Source organism: Triticum aestivum, chromosome 6D (assembly GCF_018294505.1).
Source record: "Triticum aestivum cultivar Chinese Spring chromosome 6D, IWGSC CS RefSeq v2.1, whole genome shotgun sequence".
NCBI lineage: Eukaryota > Viridiplantae > Streptophyta > Magnoliopsida > Poales > Poaceae > Triticum > Triticum aestivum.
In genome coordinates this window covers 102,101,948-102,116,736 of record NC_057811.1, presented here as the reverse complement: position 1 = coordinate 102,116,736, position 14,789 = coordinate 102,101,948, and the positions used below count along the sequence as shown (strand labels likewise).

At 47.0% G+C, this 14,789-nt stretch overlaps 2 long non-coding RNA genes across 2 annotated transcripts in view; one reads left to right on the top strand and one right to left on the bottom strand.

Annotated features, from left to right (window-relative positions):
• The window catches only part of LOC123141228 (uncharacterized), a 27,115-nt gene extending 23,279 nt beyond the window's left edge, over nt 1–3,836 (bottom strand). Inside the window, exon 1 of the long non-coding RNA XR_006470210.1 lies at nt 3,711–3,836. This is a non-coding gene — a long non-coding RNA (uncharacterized lncRNA). The remainder of the gene's footprint in view (nt 1–3,710) is intronic.
• LOC123141227 (uncharacterized) lies at nt 1,911–5,953 on the top strand. The gene is made up of 2 exons (XR_006470209.1): nt 1,911–4,910; nt 5,447–5,953. It is a non-coding gene; the product is annotated as an uncharacterized lncRNA (long non-coding RNA).
• The last annotated feature ends 8,836 nt before the right edge of the window (nt 5,954–14,789 follow it).

Genomic DNA, 14,789 nt, shown 5'->3' with positions numbered 1-14,789 from the left:
CGCGCAGAAGCTCGGCGAAGCCCTGCCGGAGAGCCGCTACATCCACCACCACGCCATCGTGCTGTTGGATCTCCATCAACCTCTCCTCCCCCCTTGCTGGATCAAGAAAGGAGGAGACGTCGCTGCACCGTACGTGTGTTGAACGCGGAGGTGCCGTACGTTCGGCACTCGGTCATCGGTGATTTGGATCACGGCGAGTACGACTCCGTCATCCACGTTCATTGGAACGCTTCCGCTCGCGATCTACAACGGTATGTAGATGCACTCCCTTCCCTCGTTGCTAGTAGACTCCATAGATGCATCTTGGTGAGCGTAGGAAAATTTTAAAATTATGCTACGATTCCCAACAGAAATTAACCTTGTTTAAATCATTTATTAGCGGCAACTAAATCATTTATGCCAGGAAAGTAAGAGATGCACACAATCAGAAGAGAGATATTTTTCTTTTTCTCTTTACAAAAACAGGTGCATGCAATCATGGAGAGATACTTTACTTTATTTGAAGGGCTAACGACGGAATTACGAGGAATTAGAAGAAATGCACCTTACATTGTCAAATTTTATCAAAAAACAAATACACCTTATATAAAGAAACGGAGGGAGTATTAATTATTCACAAAGACCATACAAGGTGATACATCAATAAGCCTGAAGCCACCATCTTGGCAACGCTGTTGCTACTCTTATCCCCTTGATGAAGGTGTGCTGTATGTCCGGGCCTAATACCAAACAGACATCGCACTAAAGCCTAACATCTAAAGCCGGGTGTCCCATCCAAGCCACTTCCTGGATTGGGTCCCACCACAAGAAAAATCTAGCCAAACTAGCAAGTTCATGAGCGACCTTATTCACTTCTCCATTACAGTGTTCAAAACTAGAACACTGGTTAGGGAAAAATCACAAGGATTCTATTGTGATGGGCTACATGACTTTCTCTCGTTTAATCCTCTAATCCTAGGCGGTTAGGGCAAACTTGTCGCTCCGGACTTCACCGGCAAACCCATGGATTCCTCCCCTCTGCCTGCCGCTCCGGCGGCAGGTGGCAGGAAGTCAAATCCCAATGCCTCCGCTCCGGCTAGTAGTTTAGGTTAGGATATTTTAGTCCTCGCAGGTGCGGCGCTCGGGCGGATGGTGACGCTTCTTCTCGGAGTCTGTCTTTCAGGCTTCGATCCTACTCGCTTTGGAAGAGCGTGCCACCCTGTGGACCCTGCGCGATCAAACCTGCCAGCTAGCTCGGGTATGGGAAGCGGGGAGCTGTTGGCAAATATACGCGGGAGGCGGGGGGTGGCACGCTCTTCCGAAGCGAGGCAAAAATAGGGTCCTCGCCCGGCATCCCAGCAGTGGCGATGCGTCCCATGCAGCCTCGCCTCCATGGGACGCATCGCATCGGGCCGGGTATCCATGGGACGCATGCAAGTCGCGCGCCCCTTACCTAGTCGCGTCGCGCCGGGCAGATGCCGCAGGCCGGGCAAGAGGTGAGAAACAATGGACGCCGAGAACGGCGTTGCAAAGACCAAGCTCTATGGAGCTCTTTTAATATATATATATATATATATATGTGTATATACATGTGTATATTATTCAATTTTTTTCCTACATATACATGTGTATATTATTCAAATATGTATAAAATTTCATCAACTAATTTGATTATTTGCATGCTACATGAAAAAAACAAATATCTGGACCAAATACAACAAAGAAAAAGTTCATTTTAATATGTGTATTTGTCTTTTTTGTATACATTATATATGAATATATAAGTTCATGAAATTTAGTACATGTATACTACATGTATACATTTTTTTCAGATTTTTTGAGGTGTGGAAAAAGTATTTTTGCTGAAAAATATAAAGAGCTCAATGGTGCTCGGCCTCTGCATGCACTTTTCGGATGATGCCTCTCTTTTCCCAAAATTCTTTTTTAGGGCCACAACATTATTGACTTCTACATCCAAAAAACGATCATCAAAGAATGTATGCGAAGGTTATGTGGCTATGAAACTACCTCTGTTCTTAAGCCCTATGTTTTTTTATCACTTATCATCACAAATCGCATTCTTCCATGCATATGTTTTATGTCATGATCACGTTACTTCAGAATAAAAATGTGGTTATTCCACTCAGTAAGTACATCGGAACTTTGTCATACACTAAGGACCCGCTTGGATGGCCTTTTTTGGCCAAAAGCAGCTGCCACTTGAACCCAGAGCTAGCTGGTTCTCGCCGAAATGCGTTGAGGCACAGCAGTTGACTGGACATCTAGGGGTAAAGCACTGTTTCGGTGCGGGCTGCACGAGCGGTACCAAATCGAGGCAAACTCTGAATACTGGATATGACCCAAAAATACCAGGGGTTAAGGTCGGCCAGTGAGACGATGGAGGATAAGCTTCATCGTCGAAAATATGGCTCCAAATGGATTTCCCCTCCAGCTGGAAAAACGCACTTCCAAAACGTTCATTTTTTCGTTTACACTCATAAAGAAATAATCGTCTGCAAGGCTCCGTATTTTATCCGGTGGGATTTTGCTGGTGGCTACTAAGAACCGTATATTAGTACGCGTGGAAAGCAAAATCGGCCATCCAAGCAGGCCTGACACTCAACGATGGTCATACGACTAACCTGTGGTGACGAACATACGATGAGCAACTTGTCCTTGTTGAGTTTACACAACTATTTACAGCCGCGGGTAGCATGGTTGATTAACCTCCGCCTAACCAAAACCAGCCAGGGCAGGGGATGACACAAACGTTAGAGCATGCACATAGGTGTGACTGTGCATTAAAATTAGTTTAATAATATTCCTTTATACCACTATCGCATATATCTTGCCTCTTTTGCATTTCTTGTTTAAATTATTGGTCTCAATACATGAAAATAATGTACCACTAGATCCTTCATCTGGTGCGCTGATAACACACATGAAAAAGTGTGTGAAGCATTCGAGATTGATGCTTGCATAAGCACATATCTTGAGAATCCTTAACAATCCAAGTTATAAGCGTAAAGAAGATTGAACATTTTACGCACTACTTACGTAAGAAAAGTATTGGCTGAGTCATCAACAAATCCTGAACTTTATATCGATGAAATCTAAATACCCAAGCCTCTATTTCTGGGAGCTTTTTCGCTCCAAGATTCATCCACTTGGATGAAATAGACTGTTGGGTAAATTCCTATGGGGCACGTGTATTATTTTGGTACCTGGTTGTGTACAAATGAGTTGTGGATTCAGGTTTTCGTTTGAAATTTTTTGAACGTGCGTGCAGCTTGGTTTGGTTCGTTTAGTATTTTCTCTGGTGCCGTTCTTCGCATTTGTGATTGGTCGCTGTCTCTGGCCCTTCTTCGCTGTTGTGATAGGTCGCTGTTGGTCTCTGGTGCTGTTGGCCGAAGTCGCTTTCTTGTTTCCTATTCGTCATCAGGTTCTGTATTGGTTCCTGTCGCTCTCGTTGCCTGTGTGCCACTGTTGGTTCGGTCGTTGTGTTCTTCTGATAGGGCGGTACCTCTTCGGTGCATTGGTTCTGGTGTCTCGATTCTCTCCCCATGCCCGGTCTTCTCTAGAAAGCCCGGGCAAAATCTGAGCACAACGCCACCGCCCTATAAGCCTATATAAGAAGAGGCTCTCCTCCTTCCCAGCGGACAACGCAGTGTACGCCGGCCACGGCAAGTATATACACACCTTGAGCGGCTCGGTGCCATGGCTCCACTAACCTCGAAGCTCTGCTGGAGATCGTCTTGCCATCGCCAGCCGGAGGACGCCTCCTGCGCCGGTACCGTCCCGAGATTCGCCCCAGGCACCGCCGCCGGCGCCTCGCGGTCGCTGTCCATGAACCGCACGGTACGGTGCTCCTGCCCGCGCGTCAACTGGTCTTGCTCAGGCAGTACCACGAATACCACGACGCTGATGAGCACACGTACCGTGCGCTTGCCGGCGAAGATGATGTTGAGGAATCCCGCGAGCCGCCCGCCGGGGAGGCCAGCTTACGGAAGTCCCTGAGCTTGGCACGGATGGAGGCTTCCGCTAGCTTCTTGGCCTTCTTCTAAGGCACGGGCACGGGCGGCCCTCCGTGAACACCTGCACGGTGGTGCGGATGGGGCGGAGGCGGCTGTGGTTGAACGGCAACCCACAATAGCTGGAGCACTCGGACGAGCTGTACGTAGTGGCGTGCGGCCCTGATCCGTGTATGCCGGCGCACGCGTCCGGTAGCTCCTGGCGAGAGACGGCCTGTAGATGTAGCTGTACTGTAGTGCAGGGCCTCCTACTGCTGCGGTGGCGGCCCACAGCACGCCTAGGAGATGCTCCTCGCCAGCGGCCAGATCGCCGATGGAGCAGTGTCCTGATCTCTTCGGTGATTCCCCGAGGCGGTGGCGGTGACCACTACAGCGGACGGGCTTCATGCGCTGTCGGGCCGGCAACTCTGTATTTGTGATCGGTGGTGCTCAGCACGTGCGGGGGCGGACTGCTCCGGCCAGTCGGGACTGCTGTTTCGCCGGTGCATGTCGCTGCACCTTGTGCCCTGCGTTACACCTTTGCAGTTGTCGCCAGCAGCACGGCTCTTTTCACTGCAGGTAGTTTCAGTTTCTGGTTTCCTCACAATTTTGGCGAACGGAGAGGTCTGGCTGCTTGGCTTTGTTGATCACTTCTTCTTACGCCAGGTATTCAGTGTGCTAGCTTTAAAAAAAGATCTTCAGCGTGCTGATGCTGCATGAATTGTGGAAGTGTAGCGGTTATCTTCTAAGCTCTGTGTAATTTGTTGGTTTATTCATTTTTCTTTTTCCAGGTATATAATAATTTTTGATATCGAACTTCAATCTCTCAGGCTTGGGACTCATTTATATTCAATGTTGAATGCCCGTCGACTGTGATGATTTTTACAGATGGTTCCATCTAGCTTTACATAGAGGTCTGAGGTACTGTCATAACCTTGTCGTACGTATTGTTATTTGCTTGCATGATCACTTGGGAGTACGGCGTTCTCTCCAGAAAATAATTTTACTCTTATCGTGCACAACCCCTTTTCAAACCTTGTCTCTCCAAATAGAAGCATAGTTGTCTATAAACTATAATAAAAAACATAAAGATTTTTTAGGAAAAAATATCTTGAATAAAATATTTTCCCATACAATATTTAAAATTCTCAAAAATGTTCACCCGTGATTGTTTACACCATACATGCGATTGTTTGGTCCGGAATGAGTAGCCGCATGCAGCGGTGGGGCGTGGTTGTCGGGACGATGCCGTTTTCCTTTTTTAGGGGGTCCGATGCAGCTTTTTTTTAGAGGGGGGCTATCATCGGGGTGATGTAGCTGTGTGCATGGGATTGGCAGGCGAAGTGACTATGTGTGCATGGATTTTACATGAAATGGCCACCTGTTGCATGCATGGTTGCTTGCTTGGACATCTTTCTCTTGATTCCTAATTCTTATTCCCCGTGTGTTTCGTGTAGGTGTACGATTAGGAGGTGTGATCATCCAGGTTCTGTGAGAATGGTAATGGGGTATTCAGCTACCCGTTGGCAACAAACCCACATACGTACCTTGAGCACATCTTGCACAAGCTCAGCACAAACGCCATGACCTGCCTACGGTCTCCTTTCCACAAGTGCAATGTGTTAGCTTTAGTGCTACCAAAGAGACTACATGACTTCATGCAGCTGGAGTGTATTGCTGCTCATCATGCACAAGCCAAGCTACATATGTTATTGTTTCCTCGAGACCCTTTGTTGTTTCATGTAAATGAAACAACTCTTATTAATGTTTGTAAGTCAGATAATAAAGAACTTACAAAAAAAGTTTAGTTGTTGTTTTGTAAAATAATAGCACTGTATACTGTTTACTGCGTAGAGTGAGCTGTATATGGTTTCAATAAATAGTTTTCCTTAGAGATATGTCAATGTTAACCGTTCTGTTTGTATCCATGCATTTGCATGGCCATAATAAATTTAGTTATTTGTCATCTTCGGCCTTTTTATGTATTGTTTTGGATCTCTTTAATTCAATAGATGATTATTCATTAATCTACTGCTTAGACCGTAGTTGACATATACAGTCGTGATTAATCAACAAGCGCGGCGTGTCGCCGCACGGGTTTAGTTAGTTATTGCCACAAGTAAAGTCATAGACGGTACAACAACAAATGAAGAGAATCCAAGGTAGATAAAATATTAAAGTCTTATAGATCGGCCTCACAAAGAGAAGGTGATATAAGCTAGCCAAGGAGCACCTACCCATTTTGTGCCCACTACACTAGACTAGAGGGCTCACACTATTTTTGGTCGACACCATTTTATACTTATGCATGTCCATCTTAAGAGCTTGTGCCATCTTTTTTTTTGGAACATAGACGCTAGTAGCGTCCGGCTTTAACTTAATAAAGCCACCAGGCAGAATCCACACATAGAGTCTTACAAGCCAAATAAAGACAGTCAAACGAGCACACGGCTACGATAGGATTTGGAGGCATTAGGAATGCCAGCTTTACGGGGGGAGAAACCCAAGCATGTGGAACGAGCAGTGGCGTACATCGTCTTACCCCGACCAGCAGCTACTCTGAAAGACACGCGCACCGCGATCGACTCGGCACGCCTCGCCACCGAGAGGCGGCGGCACGTCGGAGTATCTCCGCGACGGATGCAAGCTGCGCGCCAGTTGACCTGCCATGGAGCCCCGCCTGCGTGCGTCGTGACGGAGTAGATGCAGCTGGCTGGGCGACGACTGAGAAGCGATGCTCCCCTTCCTTGAGGCGTGCCGGTTCGAGCTGAACAGCCGTCGGGAAGCGCAACTACACCTGTTCTGCCTCCATGCATCCGCATCGCATCCAAGTCCCAGCAGAAGGACGACCGGCCGGGGATAGGAGCGGGACCCGCCTCTCGATGCCATGCCCGTTCGCCAGACCATGTTGTGCACCCACCAGGCCAGCATCAGACCCGTCTCTCTCTCTTCGGTCACGTACTGCTGCTCCCTGCTACACACTCCTACGGCGTGCTTTGCGACTATCAGTACCTGTACTATACTAACCCTATCTACGGTGCTAGTACACTGTAACTGAACATTGCACATGCAGCGTATGCCTCTGCCGTCCAACCGATTTTTTCCCGGTTTTATTGTTTATTTACGACGACTTGAAGTGCATTAATCATACGTGACTGTGACGCGACACTCCTCCGTCACGTACTGGTGGGGAGCTGTCGATGAAGTACGAGACTGCATAGCATACTGCTGGCTCGAATATATACGGGAAGGAAATGCCAGCACTAGGTATGTAGATGACGTATATATTACGCCCTCCAAACAAAAATTAACGTGTACTAAACCACAATACTACCACGTCACGTATTCTCATTTTTCTTGTGGGATTCCACGTCACGTCTATGATCGGCGGAATCGGTAGATGGACGTACGCAGGTTAGTACCCACAGATAAAAATACATGACGGGCCCAGTTAATTAGTAGTGTGCTGTTTGAAGCTGGAGAGGGAACATGCTGAGCGCACCAGCTAGCTTTTTTTCTTTTTTAGCATAGAGCGCACCAGCCAGCTAGCTGGCCATATTGGTGTAACAGCCTACACGGACACCTACATCCTACATGTGCGCACGCACGCGGTACACCCTGCAAGTGAGATGTACACCTACTAGTACTCCTCATTTTTTAAAGGAATTCTCCTGCCTTCTATATTTCCGTGAGTTATTTTATATGCTACTAGTACGTATACTAATTATTTAATAAAGTCATGTATCAACCACGCACTACTGCTAACCTAGACGCACTATCTTAAGCAGGAGACTAGACTAGCCTAGTAGGTGTATTTCACGTCGCTGTCCACAGAAGAGTACTGTATTTTAGCAGTCACGAAAAAAAGGAGGACAAACCACAAAACAAGATACAGCATACTCCTGCTTTTTCTGAGAAACACATATACCTCATGCTAACCAGTAGCATTTCACCGCCCGCTACGTTGTTATTTATTGGCAACGATCGATACACAATCCATCGACACCTCGGATGATGCCACAGCATGCAACACAGCAACGGTTAGCGCGGGATACCCTGTTGTGGCCCACGCCCCTGCCGCCCGATCCAGCCGAATCCCTTGATTGGTTTGATTAACGGCGCTCCCTCCCACGAGCCCAAGACCTATGGACATGATTATGCTTTGCCATGACGGATTGACGGGTGAGGACGATTGGCGTGGCCTTTCAGCGGATACACCCTTCGTCTCTCTAGATTTTTGTTGCGGCTCCATAGGGTGTATTGACAATGGAGTAGCTAAATGTCATGATGACGAATTGACCAGCCGTCATGGTTGCATGATAATTTTTTGATGGTCTGTGCATTTCGGAAAAAGGGATAACATGTATAAATTGTGGCTAAAGCATCCGGACGCTTCAAACCCGCCACAAACGTCCGGACGGGCAACCCGGTTAGTGACCGGTTCGCGAAATTTCGACCCGAATGGACGCCTTAAACCGGCCTCAAATGTCTGGACTAACCGACACCCCTCATATTCAGCCCAAATATGGGGTGAATATGGGCGCGCCCGGGCCCGTCCGCCACGTCGGACTGACACTGGGGTCCCACATGAATATGTCTGAAACCCGACGGTCCAAAGTTGCCTCCTCCGTTGGACCGATGTCGCCGTGTGGCGCTGCTCTGGCGGGCCGCGTGAGGGAGTCCTGGATTAGGGGGTCCTCGGACTGCCGGACTATATACTTTGGCCGGACTGTTGGACTATGAAGATACAAGATTGAAGACTCCGTCCCGTGTCCGGATGGGACTCTCCTTTGCGTGGAAGGCAAGCTTGGCAATTCAGATATGTACATCTCCTCCCTTGTAACCGACTCTGTGTAACCCTAGCTCCCTCCACTGTCTATATAAACCGGAGGGTTTAGTCCGTAGGACAACAACAATCATAACCATAGGCTAGCTTCTAGGGTTTAGTCTCTACGATCTCGTGGTAGATCAACTCTTGTAATACTCATATCGTCAAGATCAATCAAGCAGGAAGTATATTACCTCCATCGAGAGGGCCCGAACCTGGGTAAACATTGTGTCCCCCGCCTCCTGTTACCATCCGCCTTAGACGCACAGTTCGGGACCTCCTACCCGAGATCCGTCGGTTTTGACACCGACATTGGTGCTTTCATTGAGAGTTTCACTGGGCCGTCACCATAAGGCTTGATGGCTCCTTCGATCATCAGCGACGATGCGATCCAAGGTGAGGTTTTTCTCCCCGGACAGATCTTCGTATTCGGCGGCTTCGCACTGCGGGCCAACTCGCTTGACCATCTGGAGCAGATCGAGAGCTACGCCCCTAGCCGTCAGGTCAGGTTTGGAAACTGAAACTATACTGTCGACATCCGCGAAGACTTGATCTTCGACGGATTCGAGCCCGTGGCAGGTGCGCCGCACAGTCACGACGAGCATGACTTAGCTCTGCCGCCGGACAGTGTTCGGGAGATCACACCAGTGGCAACTCCGGCCCTCGATCCGGAGCAGATCGCGGCGTCCGAGGACGGGTGGATGGAACCCGCCACGGAGGCCGCACACTCAGCGGCGATAGAGCCGAATACTGACTTCACCTCCTACGAGACCTGTGTTGCCGGATCCTTGGATTCGTCCCCGGCCATGGGCTCCGAACCGCCTGCGTCCGTGCCTATCGAATTTGATTGGGCGCTGATTATGGAGTTTTCCTCCGCGGATATCTTTCAGCACTCGCCCTTGGGCGACGTGCTGAATTCATTAAGGTCTCTCTCCTTGTCAGAAGGCCCTTGGCCGAACTATGTCCGGCTTGGGTGGGAAGCGGACGACGAAGAAATTCGTTCCCCACCACCACCCACTTAATAGCCACTGTCGACGACTTAACCGACATGCTTGATTTCGGCTCCGAAGAGATCGACGGTATGGACGACGATGTAGGAGAAGAACAGGAACCACCGCCCGCAGGGCGCTGGACTGCCACCTCATCATATGATATATACATGGTGGACACCTCAAAGAAAGCGATGGCAATAAGGCAACAGAGGACAATCCCCTGGAGAAGTGATCTAAGCACCGGCGTCAACGGCGCCGCTCTAAGCCCCGCCATAGCAAAAGCGGTGATACCGACACAAGAGACAATAACGCTGAGGATAGTGCCGGAGACAAAGACAATCCCCTCCAGTCAGGCTTCGAGCGGGAGAATGGGCAAGCTAGCCCTAAGGAACAGGCAGCAGACGGAGAATCAGAGGATGACAATTTCATGCCCCTCTCCGAAGACGAGGAGAGCCTCGGCGACGAAGAATTTATCGTGCCTGAGGATCCCGTCGAGCAGGACCGCTTCAAGCGCCGGCTTATTGTTGGAGAACGTAGTAATTTCAAAAATTTCCTACGCACACACAGGATCATGGTGATGCATAGCAACGAGAGGGGAGACTGTGTCCACGTACCCTCGTAAACCGAAAGCGGAAGCGTTAGCACAACGCGGTTGATGTAGTCGTACGTATTCACGATCCGACCGATCAAGTACCGAACGCACGGCACCTCCGACTTCAGCACACGTTCAGCACGATGACGTCCCTCGAACTCCGATCCAGCCGAGTGTTGAGGGGGAGTTTTGTCAGCACGACGGCGTGGTGACAATGATGATGTTCTACCGACGAAGGGCTTTGCCTAAGCACCGCTACAATATTATCGAGGTGGACTATGGTGGAGGGGGGGACCGCACACGGCTAAAAGATCAATGATCAATTGTTGTGTCCATGGGGTGCCCCCTGCCCCCGTATATAAAGGAGCAAGGGGGAGAGGCGGCTGGCCAGGAGAGGGGGGCGCCACGAGGAGTCCTACTCCCATCGGGAGTAGAACTCCCTCCCTTCCTTGTTGGATTAGGAGAAGGGGGGAAAGAGGAGGAGGAGAAGAAGGAAAGGGGGGCGCCCCCCCTCCTTGTCCAATTCGGACTAGAGGGGGAAGGGGCGCGCGGCCTGCCCTGGCCGCCCCTCCTCTTCTCCACTAAGGCCCATGTAGGCCCATTAAACCCCCCGGGGGGGTTCCGGTAACCCCCGGTACTCCTGTATATATCCGATAACCCCCGGAACCATTCCGGTGTCCGAATATAGTCGTCCAATATATGAATCTTCATGTCTCGACCATTTCGAGACTCCTCGTCATGTCCGTGATCATATCCGGGACTCCGAACTACCTTCGGTACATCAAAACATATAAACTCATAATATAACTGTCATCGAAACTTTAAGCGTGCGGACCCTACGGGTTCGAGAACTATGTAGACATGACTGAGACACGTCTCCGGTCAATAACCAATAGCAGAACCTGGATGCTCATATTGGCTCCCACATATTCTATGAAGATCTTTATCGGTCAGACCGCACATAACAACATATGTTGTTCCCTTTGTCATCGGTATGTTACTTGCCCGAGATTCGATCGTCGATATCTCAATACCTAGTTCAATCTCGTTACCGGCAAGTCTCTTTACTCGTTCTGTAATACATCATCCCGCAACTAACTCATTAGTTGCAATGCTTGCAAGGCTTATAGTGATGTGCATTACCGAGTGGGCCCAGAGATACCTCTCCGACAATCGGAGTGACAAATCCTAATCTCGAAATACGCCAACCCAACAAGTACCTTCGGAGACACCTGTAGAGCACCTTTATAATCACCCAGTTACGTTGTGACGTTTGGTAGCACACAAAGTGTTCCTCAGGTAAACGGGAGTTGCATAATCTCATAGTCATAGGAACATGTATAAGTCATGAAGAAAGCAATAGCAACATACTAAACGATCGAGTGCTAAGCTAACGGAATGGGTCAAGTCAATCACGTCATTCTCCTAATGAGGTGATCCCATTAATCAAATGACAACTCATGTCTATGGCTAGGAAACATAACCATCTTTGATTAACGAGCTAGTCAAGTAGAGGCATACTAGTGACACTCTGTTTGTCTATGTATTCACACATGTATCATGTTTCCGGTTAATACAATTCTAGCATGAATAATAAACATTTATCATGATATAAGGAAATAAATAATAACTTTATTATTGCCTCTAGGGCATATTTCCTTCAGTCTCCCACTTGCACTAGAGTCAATAATCTAGTTCACATCGCCATGTGATTTAACATCAATAGTTCACATCTTTATGTGGTTAACACCCATAGTTCACATCGATATGTGACCAACACCCAAAGGGTTTACTAGAGTCAGTAATCTAGTTCACATCGCTATGTGATTAACACCCAAAGAGTACTAAGGTGTGATCATGTTTTGCTTGTGAGATAATTTTAGTCAATGGGTCTGTCACATTCAGATCCGTAAGTATTTTGCCAATTTCTATGTCAACAATGCTCTGCACGGAGCTACTCTAGCTAATTGCTCCCAGTTTCAATATGTATCCAGATTGAGACTTAGAGTCATCTGGATCAGTGTCAAAACTTGCATCGACGTAACCCTTTACGACGAACCTTTTTGTCACCTCCATAATCGAGAAACATATCCTTATTCCACTAAGGATAATTTTGACCGCTGTCCAGTGATCTACTCCTAGATCACTATTGTACTCCCTTGCCAAAATCTGTGTAGGGTATACAATAGATCTGGTACACAGCATGGCATACTTTATAGAACCTATGGCTGAGGCATAGGGAATGACTTTCATTCTCTTTCTATCTTCTGCCGTGGTCGGGCTTTGAGTCTTACTCAATTTCACACCTTGTAACACAGCCAAGAACTCTTTCTTTGACTGTTCCATTTTGAACTACTTCAAAATCTTGTCAAGGTATGTACTCATTGAAAAAACTTATCAAGCGTCTTGACCTATCTCTATAGATCTTGATGCTCAATATGTAAGCAGCTTCATCGAGGTCTTTCTTTGAAAAACTCCTTTCAAACACTTCTTTATGCTTTGCAGAATAATTCTACATTATTTCCGATCAACAATATGTCATTCACATATACTTATCAGAAATGCTGCAGTGCTCCCACTCACTTTCTTGTAAATACAGGCTTCACCGCAAGTCTGTATAAAACTATATGCTTTGATCAACTTATCGAAGCGTATATTCCAACTCTGAGATGCTTGCACCAGTCCATAGATGAATCGCTGGAGTTTGCACATTTTGTTAGCACCTTTAGGATCGACAAAACCTTATGGTTGTATCATATACAACTCTTCTTTAAGAAATCCATTAAGGAATGCCGTTTTGACATCCATTTGCCAGATTTCTTAAAATGCGGCAACTACTAACATGATTCGGACAGACTTTTAAGCATCGATACGAGTGAGAAAATCTCATCGTAGTCAACACCTTGAAATTGTCGAAAACATTTTGCGACAATTCGAGCTTTGTAGACAGTAACACTACTATCAGCGTTCGTCTTCCTCTTATAGATCCATTTATTCTCAATGGCTTGCCGATCATCGGGCAAGTCAACCAAAGTCCGTAGTTTGTTCTCATACATGGATCTCATCTCAGATTTCATGGCCTCAAGCCATTTTGCGGAATCTGGGCTCATCATCGCTTCCTCATAGTTCGTAGGTTCGTCATGGTCAAGTAACATGATCTCCAGAACAGGATTACCATACCATTCTGGTGCGGATCTTACTCTGGTTGACCTACGAGGTTCGGTAGTAACTTGATCTGAAGTTTCATGATCATCATCATTAGCTTCCTCACTAATTCGTGTAGGTGTCACAGGAACCGGTTTTTGTGATGAACTACTTTCCAATAAGGGAGCAGGTACAATTACCTCATCAAGTTCTACTTTCCTCCCACTCACTTCTTTCGAGAGAAACTCCTTCTCTAGAAAGGATCCATTCTCAGCAACGAATATCTTGCCTTCGGATCTGTGATAGAAGGTGTACCCAACATTTTCTTTTGGGTGTCCTTTGAAGACACACTTCTCCGATTTGGGTTCGAGCTTATTAGGTTGAAACCTTTTCACATAAGTATTGCAACTCCAGACTTTAAGAAACGACAACTTTGGTTTCTTGCCAAACCATAGTTCATATAGTGCCGTCTCAACGGATTTAGATGGTGCCCTATTTAACGTGAATGCAACTGTCTCTAATGCATAACCCCAAAACGATAGTGGTAAATCGGTAAGAGACATCATAGATTGCACCATATCTAATAAAGTACGGTTACGATGTTCGGACACACCATTATGCTGTGTTGTTCTAGATGGCATGAGTTTGTGAAACTATTTCACATTGTTTTAATTGAAGACCAAACTCATGACTCAAATATTCGTCTCTGCGATCAGATCGTAGAAACTTTATTTTCTTGTTACGATGATTTTCCACTTCACTCTGAAATTCTTTGAACTTTTCAAACATTTCAGACTTATGTTTCATCAAGTAGATATACCCATATCTGCTCAAATCATCTGTGAAGGTCAGAAAATAACGATACCCGCCGCGAGCCTCAACACTCATCGGGTCGCATACATCAGTATGTATTATTTCCAATAAGTCATTTGCTCGCTCCATTGTTCCGGAGAACGGAGTCTTAGTCATCTTGCCCATAAGGCATGGTTTGCAAGCATCAAGTGATTCATACTCAAGTGATTCCAAAATCCCATCAGCATGGAGTTTCTTCATGCGCTTTACACCAATATGACCTAAACGGCAATGCCACAAATATGTTCCACTATCATTATCAACTCTGCATCTTTTGGTTTCAATATTATAAATATGTGTATCACTACTATCGAGATCCAACAAACCATTTTCATTGGGTGTATGACCATAGAAGGTATTATTCATGTAAACAGAACAACAATTATTCTCTA